The sequence below is a fragment of the Ischnura elegans genome, chromosome 3 (assembly GCF_921293095.1).
Source record: "Ischnura elegans chromosome 3, ioIscEleg1.1, whole genome shotgun sequence".
Lineage (NCBI taxonomy): Eukaryota > Metazoa > Arthropoda > Insecta > Odonata > Coenagrionidae > Ischnura > Ischnura elegans.
In genome coordinates this window covers 58,001,145-58,010,615 of record NC_060248.1, presented here as the reverse complement: position 1 = coordinate 58,010,615, position 9,471 = coordinate 58,001,145, and the positions used below count along the sequence as shown (strand labels likewise).

General features: G+C 37.8%; 1 long non-coding RNA gene across 2 annotated transcripts; it reads right to left on the bottom strand.

Moving 5' to 3' along the window:
- Positions 1-5,550: 5,550 nt before the first annotated feature.
- Positions 5,551-9,220, bottom strand: LOC124155016. 2 transcript variants are annotated; one of them, XR_006864095.1, is made up of 6 exons: positions 9,042-9,220; positions 8,320-8,700; positions 7,298-8,226; positions 6,498-7,223; positions 6,224-6,416; positions 5,551-6,101 (listed from the first exon to the last, which is right to left on the bottom strand). It is a non-coding gene; the product is annotated as an uncharacterized LOC124155016 (long non-coding RNA). The 2 variants fall into 2 exon arrangements; XR_006864094.1 differs by having other exon boundaries at positions 5,551-6,416.
- Between the last annotated feature and the right edge of the window lie 251 nt (positions 9,221-9,471).

Below are 9,471 nucleotides of genomic sequence, written 5' to 3'. Positions count from 1 at the left end.
TAAAATTTGAAGGTGGAAAGTAACATAAAAAATGGTTTTAATTATTTTGCAAGATTAATTTAATTGATCAGAAAGTAATAGATGCTATGCTCCTAATAACATGATTATTTAAGGCCAATTGCTGATAGTAATGCATCGGCAGCTTAAATCCAAAAATACTTTTAGGTTTAAATTATTGATTTAAAGCAAGTAAAAATATTAAAATGGCATCAAAACCATTATGTCGGCTATTATTCACTGGAATGAGAGTAATTTATCAGAATCGACCGCAAAAAAGACTATATACCTCGTAAAGAAAATATATAAACCTAAGTTGGCTCATTTGGCTGTCTTCTGCGCCGAAATTTTATCCAGATAGTAACAAGCAAACATAACGTATCAGGAGGTGTTCTCGTGGAAGGCCCAACTTAATTTTTAACTCCTACGACTGGTATTCAATACCTTCCATTAGCGACTATGATGCTATCTTTACGCATCGACACCTCCTTACCCTCCCAGTGAGCGCCGATGCTCGTAAATAAATGCGGCCCGCCAAACGTGCGAAGTAAAATCGAGTGGGCCCTTGAGTGTCGAGATGAAGAACACCTCCTCACGCGTTATGTTAGCCCGGTAGAGAAGCCTCAATTCAAGCCAAAAATTCGGTTTTATGAGCGTTTTCCAGCAATTTAGTCCGACATTTTATCCAGCTATTGCCAGGAAAACATAACGTATCAGAAGGTGTTCTCGTGGAAGGCCCCACTTAATTTTTAACTCCACGGACTGGTTTCAATACCTCCCATTAGCGACTATGATGTTATCTTCACGCTTCGACACCTCTCCTTACCCTCCCAGTGAGCGCCGATGCTCGTAAATAAATGCGGCCCGCCAAACGTGCGAAGTAAAATCGAGTGGGCCCTTGAGTGACGAGATGAAGAACACCTCCTCACGCGTTATGTTAGCCCGGTAGCGAAGCCTCAATTCATGCCAAAAACTCGGTTTTATGACCGTTTTCTAGCAATTTAGTCCGACATTTTATCCAGCTATTGCCAGGCAAACATAACGTATCAGGAGGTGCTCTCGTGGAAGGCCCCACTTAATTTTTAACTCCTGCGACTGGTATTCAATACCTTCCATTAGCGACTATGATGTTATCTTCACGCTTCGACACCTCTCCTTATCCAGTGAGCGATTACTTCAGATGAATGCCGACCGCCAAGCATGCGAAGTAAAATGGAGCGGCCCCTAAAAAACCCTAGGATGGGCAGTATCACAGAACACACAAGATAAAGATTAAAAACTCACATTAATAACTGAATTTTCGGTGGCATAACCACCTTCCTCGGAGTTAGTTTCAAATTTACCTTATTTCGATGAAAGTGTCACCATACGATGAAATTTCCTTGAAAAAAGTAGTATGGGTGACATTTACAATCTTTAGGCCCCAAAACCATCACAGATCCCGCTGACAGCATCAAAACAGCAGCAACATCCACCAGAATGCTGTCTCTGTATCCATAATGCTTGCAATTGATGAAAAAGTAGGGTGACCAGATCCCAAGAGATGAAAAAGAGGACAGCACCCTGTGAAAGAGGAGGACAAATAAGGAAAAATAGGACTCTTGAAAAATAATGACAATTTCATAATTAAGAATAGTACAAATTTATTAGGAATATGCTATAATATATTTTTCAGTGGATCCAATATTTTCAAGCATGAAAAGCATTTTTTACTGAAAACTATAAAATTCCATACAAAAATATTGTTTGAAATTGTAATTGACCATTATTGAGACCCTATACCGAGGCATTTTTTAATTTGTATTTATTCTAAGTCCTAAAATTGTTTTATGCCAGAAGTGGCAATGTGCTGAGTGGATGTGGTAAGTATAAATATAATTTAAGGAGCGAGTCATTTGTAGTAACAAACAGACCAAGGTTAACATTATATAAATGTTGTTTTCTTTACATGGGGCCCAAGTTATTTCATTTAAGGCCCGCTAAAATTTAAAAAAAATTGAAGCCTCAAATAAAATGTTAAGGCTTGTCTAAGACTTGCTTTCCTCACAGTAAATAACATTTATTTTGATGGTATTTTTTTCAAACACTCATGTATTATTTACTGCATTATTATTTTCTTTTATTGGAATACATTTTTGTTATTTGATGGTGGCTCAATTCTGGTCCTATGACCTCGAAGACCACCTAAAGCTCTTTCTCTTTGTTATTCAGCTGTGAAATCAAAATCTAGGAGTAAATAAACTTGTTATTATTAAAGTATCATTCATATATTTTCTCTCATCAGTCCAAGGATATGAAATAAGAGAAAGTACCCTTTCTGCATTTGCATTTTGCCGCTATGCTGAAGAAATATTCGGAAAATTGAGAAGTTCTGAATGGCACTTAACAGATTTACTATACATATAATCATAATGACCAGAAGGGAGGACATTATTCAATACTTGAAAAAATCTGCCCAGACACCGGACAAGCATCTAACAAGGAGGGCACATCCGGATTAATCAGGACATCTGGTCACCTTGTGAATGAGAAGTTCCGTGAAAGCCTGTAAAATCAAAATGTAGGAGTAAATAAACTTATTATTATTAAATTATCATTATTATATTTTCTCTATATATATATACGATATACATATAGAGAAAATATAATATAAAATAATATAGAAAATATAATATAAAAATATATTGCTAACATAAATTGCACTACTCCACACATTGGGTTACGTAACAAATGAAGCTATGTGTAACAAATAATTATTTTCCTAAACTAACCATCAATTTGAACTGAAAAGTAAGGGAAAGGATTAGATGCACTACTGACCCTTAAGTTGTAATAGTTGGAAGATTTGCAGTAATTCCTGTAGAGACCACCCAAACCACCAATTGGGGTTGAACAGAAGGTGCCAAATTATCCACGGGATGGTGTCACGTAAAATCTATATGGGTGGGCATGGGAAACCTAATCACCTCTTTCCTGAATACATAAAGCAGAATCAAATGAGCCTCGGAAACTAATTCACAAGAAGTTGGTCCATTAAAGGCAGCCAGAGTAGCAACATCCTCAAGTCCTCTTGTAACGTAACTTCCCAGAAAGTAGGTACTTATCTTAAACATCTTTGAAAGAAGAAAAAGACACATAATGAAATAGAACAATGAGGCAGGTTGTTTGACATGCACCGTTTAAACGTAGTCATTAAGGTTTGATGGGCAGCACTCCTAGCTTCTAGAAAATTGTCATCTATGTTCAGTGTGGATGTATCATCAGCGTATAAGATAACTTCACTCTTTTGTAGTTTATCATGGAGATCATTAATGAATATTTTGAATAAATTTATTGAACGTAAATTGAAGAAAGAAAGGAAGGAAAGATTTATTGGGAATGTGCAGGGTGGGAGGAAACTACAGGAGTGAAATGGTAGGAATGAAAGTGAATGAGGTTAGGGTTTAGTTATGAATGGGAAATGTTACATAAGTAAAAATTGACCAGGTATACAACACTTTTCTATAGGCAGAAATATAATAACATCCCACCAATGTTGCTATGATTCAGGTAGTGGCCTAACTAGAAATATGCTTTGGGGGGAAAGGGGGTGACTTCCCCCCCAGACAATGGGGTCCCCCGGTCACTTCACCTCAAAAATTTTCTTGAGTCACCGGTTGGCAAACAGTGACTCGCCTCACTACCATGATATGACTAAGTGAATTTTAACTTTAAGTAGATGCAGTTATTATATGTCATTACTACACAACAGTTCAAAATAATATTTTTATTCCTCTGAAGCTTTGCAGGGGGATTTATTCGCATCATCCCTCCATAGTTACATCACTGGGTTCAGGTAAACATGGTGATCAGGAGGCACTAAGTAGATGGGGCATATGAACACCTAGAGAGAATAATAAGGGAGGTCGAAAAAAACTAATAGTAATAGATAGGATGACTAATACACTTTAGGAGGAAACATAGGAATTAAAATAAATTGAAAAATTTGTATTAGAAATGAAAACGATCAGGGGAAGAATTTTTTAGGAGGAACAAACTACAGCAAAAACATGGTTTGAATATCACTTTCCCCAGAACTACATACGGAAGAGTTCAGGGAATATGGGTGAATCAGATGAATTACATAATGGTGAAACAAATATTGAGAGACTGCATTACAAATTCATACAGCTTCCAGGCAGTAAACGGCAGATTGGACAAAAACATAGACCTAGTGGGATGTAAAGTAAGGTTCAGGAGCCTTGTGAAAAGCAGAAGAAACAGGAAGGGTTCCGTTAGTGAAGATAGTATTGCTTGATATGATTGCTTAAAATGACCCCAGTGGAACAAGTTGTTGACCCTTTGCAATCAGATTTAGGCAGTCTGTAATCCATGTGGGTTTGCTTTAGTATTAAATGGGAAGATGGGTAAGCGTGAGGTAGGTATAGACCAGACCAGATAGGTTTCTGATCATAGAAATTGAGGCATGACCTACCAACCTTGTGGTGGTCCAAGTTTACATGCCAGCTAGCAAACATAGAAGGGAAGAAGCAGATGAGGTATATGAACAGCTGGAGGAAATAATTAGAGAAACTCCAGGGAAGAAAAATTTGGCAGTGATAGGGGACTGACCTCAGTCCCAGAATAGAGGGATGGAAACGAAGTAGAATTGGGATTAAGAATGCAGAACAACAGGGGGGATAAATCAGCAGAATTTTTCAGAAGAAGCAAGTTATTCATCCCAAACACAAGGTTCAATCATCATAATATGACCGCCTCAGTGGCGGTGAGGTAAAGTCCTCGCCTGCCAGACCGAAGGTCGCGGATTTGAGTCCCGCCTGGGTAGTTGCCCCTATCCAGGGCATGGTTGTTTGTGATTTTCCTCCGTTATTTGTTGTTGTTAAAACTTCCCTGTTGTAAAGGCCTATGTGCTGTTTTAAGGGTGATGAAAAATGATGGGGACTATCAGGAAAGAATATCAGAAACAAGGGGAGAATAGTTAGCGAGAGATTGAAGAGAGGGAGACTATTACGGGTGGTATAATATTAAAATCGTAATACATAGAATAGTCAATTGGCTACATTGCCAGAAAAATGATGAAGAGGCATTGGATAATGGAGGAGAGAAGGCAATGGAAGAATATGGACATTGAACAGGTCAAAAGGAGATAAATAATGGATTATGGTGTGAAACTACTAAAGCAAGGGAGGCTTGGCGGAAAAGACTGTGTGAGGAAATAGAAGAGTTTCAGAAGGATAGGTAGGCACTCTGTGCACCAATGTAAAGTCACCATTGGAGGCAAAAGAGAGTAAGTCATGTCAAAAATTAAGGCTAAAGATGGAAGGATGCTCTCAGAGCAAGAATAGTTTCAGAGTAGATAATGAATGATTTAATTTAAAAACAATATTATTGGCAGCTAGTGAGCAAGCCCCAGTACAAATAGCGATGCCACTAGAACACACAGAATATGTGATGCTATCATCTGCAAGGGGCCATATTTTATTAGCTCTACAGCATGAAACTAAAGTTATTAGAGTCCTCACCACAATAAATTTTTAACTAAACATATACCACATGAAATATGACAATCAAAGAACGTATCCCTGAAAAACATTGGCAATGCACTCCATTGAGCTGTTGTCTGCTATGCCTAGGAGTCCCAGCTAAAAGGTTATTCTGAATGGGAAAATACGCATTAGCAACAATGACCTCCTATAAACTGTGAATAGGCCAACTAAAATATGTAATCCTTAGCAGGCAAAAACATAGAGGATACATAAGGTTATCTCATATAAAGATTTTATGAAATGCACAATGGAAACAATTTGCCCAATTATAATTTTTATTCTTAGCAGAATTACACTTACACATTAAGACTAGATCAGTCTAAACAATAACCATTTGATAGGAAGTGTGGACCAGTTGAAAGAACGACAGCTCTTAAATTTGAAATGCATTTATTCATAAAATCATAGAGCAATGAATATTTGTAAACACTGTACACATGAACTAAATGGGTGAGGACATAACCAGGATGCATTAAAAATGTAAACAAAACTGAAATTTGAAGTTCTCCAAGGTAGAGGCAGCTTCACTTCCACCAACATGATCTGGAGATTGACTATCTAGAATGTGAAAAAAAAATTTAGATGTAGATAGATGTGAAAAAATAGCATTTGCATTCCCAGGTAATTTAAGTAATAATTACATATTTAAGAAAGGAATATGTAAATAAATCTTGTCTTACAAGCTAACAAAACCTTAAATTATAGTCTTCTTGTCATTAGGGGGTTAAATTAGACCAGCATACACATCAATACTTTCACCATGATGAACACATCAGTAATGTGCTACTGCCCAAACACATCACATCACTCTGACAACCATTTCCGAGTCACTGTATCAAAGAGTGGAATCATCTTTTGGAATCCTTGTACCTGCTAAAAAAATAATATTTATAAAAGACAATGAACTTCGTTCATTAAAACATGGGAGAATCTCACAGGTTTATGGAAACTTACCCACTTATCACAGCTTCACTTTCTTTCTTCGTAGCCTAGTGAGTGTTTGCAGCAGTATTGGCTTGCCAGCAAGCAAAATACACTCTAGTGCAACAAATAAAGTAGCTTCAGTGAGAGCATGGCAGTGTGAGTCACAATCCGTCAGTGGTTATGACTGCTCCTCAATAGCTGTGGATATTTGGAAGAGTATATCCACGCTCAGTTCTTCTGCCATCGGTACTGAAAGAGTGACTTCCTCCGGCTTACTTCATTGGGAAAGAAGTTGGTCTAAGGCAAAGATAAAATGGCCCTTGCTCTGCCACGCAAAAACATAGCTTTCCTGGCAATGCTTCATGAGCACCCATTTCAGTGGTGAGCACTTCTGCACCACACAGAACTCCCTGCTGGTGGTTTTACTATGTGCTAATGAGACGGAAAATAAATACAAATAAATTTGAGTCTGGATGATCATTGCAACCACCAGCTGGCCTGATCATATCAAAGAACTTCTGAAAAGCATACAGAAAAACTAGAAATATACATTTTCCCCCACCAATCTTACTAATTTCATTGAGAACATTTATTTATTAGCACACAAAATACCTCCAATGCATCCTGGTTAAACCTAGAATTCAATAGATACGTGAAAATACATTCAGATTCCAGAAAAGGAATAACTCCAAGGTGGCTGTCAGAGTGGCACTCAGCCTCCCATAGTAGCAAATAATCATGTAAATTGGTGATATCCTGAAAAAAGTCAAATATATGAAAGATATACCTCCAACACCAATGACTGCAACTTTAATTCCAAAAATAGTTACCCTCCACAGCTCCTACTCCCTTCTCAGGGCATCCCTGGCCAACTTGGTGTTGATATCAGCAATAAGACCTTTCATATTCTCACTCGGTGCAATGGAAGGGTCGCAGTCTTCAAGACCAGCATGGAAATTTTTGTAATACAGCACAACCGCTGTAACATTATAACTGAAAAGTAATCAAACAAGAAGTAAATATATTTTCAAAAACGATGCATAATATAAGCACAAAACCATTATCGGGAATGAAATTGGATACTTTTAGTGCACCTAAAGCCTCAGCCAAATTCATCTTTTGCTGAGCCTTAGGACGAATTTAGTCACTCGTTAGCTAAAGGCAAGGCTTTAACTTGAATTTCAGCCATAAATAAAATTCAACAACAGCAACTCAGTGCTTGAGGTTCACCACTACATCTGGGGTCTGCAGGACAGAATTAATAAATAGAGAAAAAAGAACACTGATTCAGCATTTCTACCTATCCATGTTTCTTCATAAAATGTCAAGAAATTCCTCATGTTATTAACAAGATGAGGAAATTCAGACATACACCAGAGTTCCCTAGTGGGGCTGAAGGGATGCCCGCAGCTGAAGTATCAATGCAAAATTGCTTCCACACATTCCTATTCCACTGAGCACCATCACAAGCAGCAACACAACATAGTTATTGGCTTGTTCAGGTAGAATAATGCACTCCCTGTTGAGATGGTTTAATATTTTTCCAGTTGTATAGCCTCTATTCAGAAAGCAAGCAAGAACATTGACTCTTTCACAGTCCGGAAGAACTGGAATATCATGAAGAGTGCATGATCACCAATTTGTTTTTATTGGTGATCAGGAGTATGAGCACCCATATCAGTGAAGGCGTTCACCTGAAAAGTGCTCTGATCAAAGGTGACACCTGATGACAGCTTCATCTCATCCAGGAACAAAGTTCCTAAAGAGGGTAAACCAGAAGTTCGGTTGAACATTGGTTTTCACAAATATAAATAGGAATCTACACTTCATTGCATCAAAACATTGCTGTTACCTCTTCTTTTTCCAGGGGCCATTTCCATAGATTTTTCTTTGAGACAAGTATAAGAGACTAGCTGAAAACTAAAGGACCTTTTAATATTCTTAACGTATAGCCCGAAGATGGCCATAAACTTTTCAGCCATATTTTGGCAGCAGGAGACACTCATAAGTGCAATTCAAAAGGTAGCATCTACCCTTTGTGCCCATAACCTGGGAAACAGCAACCTACCCCACACAATCAAAATCAATTTAAAAACTGTCATCTTACCACCCCAATGTGTGACAATTAAGCACAGATCTTCAACCAATTCACAAGACTTGCAAGCCCACTTGCCTCCTCCGGATTCATCACACAGTCAATCCCTAAGCTGCTCTCTGAAGTGTACAGCATGAGCTAGAAAATGAAGTGATTTGTCCTAAAGCAATGAATGTGAAATAATTGCTTACACATCACAGAACATTTCTGGCTCTTACCAGGCACATTTATGCAAATAAAAATTGACATCTACATGCAAAGTAGATGAATGAAACACGTTTATGCACGAACTTAATGCAGTGAAGGAACAAAAACCACTAAAATGATAAATTTCTATCAACTGATTAACTTCGAATAAAACACATTTTCAATCAAATGATCGAGTTCACTGAAATCTAAACTTGTGAGATAGTCACAAATTAACAATATAAAGAGTCTTGAAAGTAACATTGGTAACCCATCGCATTTTGAATACTTACCTCTGCCTTGAACAAGCTTTAATTTTTTTATTCCCAGCTCAACGTTCTTCTTCTTCGTTTCCGCATACCCTGTTGAATAATTAGGCACAAAACAAGGCAAAAATGAACGGCTTTTAAAAAATTGAACACCTCCCGTTCTTCGACCTTTCCCGGCTCACTGTTGAAATGAACGTGACAGCTCCGCGACACCGATATGTAACATCAGCGCCACCGTTTCGAAACTAAAACAAATGAATAGCGAGGATTTTGGGGCCAGCCAATCAGCGGCACAGCAGCTGAGTTGTTGTTATCGTTGTTATATATCCAAACGTGGAAAATGTATTAAGTCTTCTCAATGAATTGAATTTGTACTCTAATGTCAAAAGTAATGGAATCCGAAGGTAAATACTTCCGTTTCCATCATTAACGAAGAGGCAGTAATCCTAAACAC